Source organism: Corvus brachyrhynchos, unplaced genomic scaffold, assembly GCF_000691975.1.
Source record: "Corvus brachyrhynchos isolate BGI_N302 unplaced genomic scaffold, ASM69197v1 scaffold48, whole genome shotgun sequence".
Lineage (NCBI taxonomy): Eukaryota > Metazoa > Chordata > Aves > Passeriformes > Corvidae > Corvus > Corvus brachyrhynchos.
Window position 1 is genome coordinate 4,660,548 of NW_008240027.1, and position 408 is coordinate 4,660,955.

The window sequence follows — 408 nt, forward strand, 5'->3', positions numbered from 1 at the left end:
GGAGTAGCCATGCCAGCTCTGCAGCCGCGGATCCCACCTGGAAGCGCGGGGGGGATGCCCAGAGACACTTCGGGCACCTGCGGGCACCGGCGAAGGCCCTGCATCCCTCCGCGCTGACCCTGGCAGAAGAAGTGATGGGGGTCAGAAATCAACCCCACGTGTGATGCGGAGCGGGCACCCACCCCGCAAAGCCTTGGAAGACCGGGGTCGGACACGTGGGGCACACGGCAGAGACCAAACTCAGCCCCAACTCAGGGACAGCAGAGCCGGGGGGCACAGGGTACCCCCGCCCCGTGCCTCTCGCCTGCCCACCGCCCAGGGCGTACACCTGTCCGACGTGCCCAACGGGCCGGGCGGGAGCCCAGGGAAGAGGCGGGAGAGTCCGTCCCCGTGCCCCCCGGGCGCCCG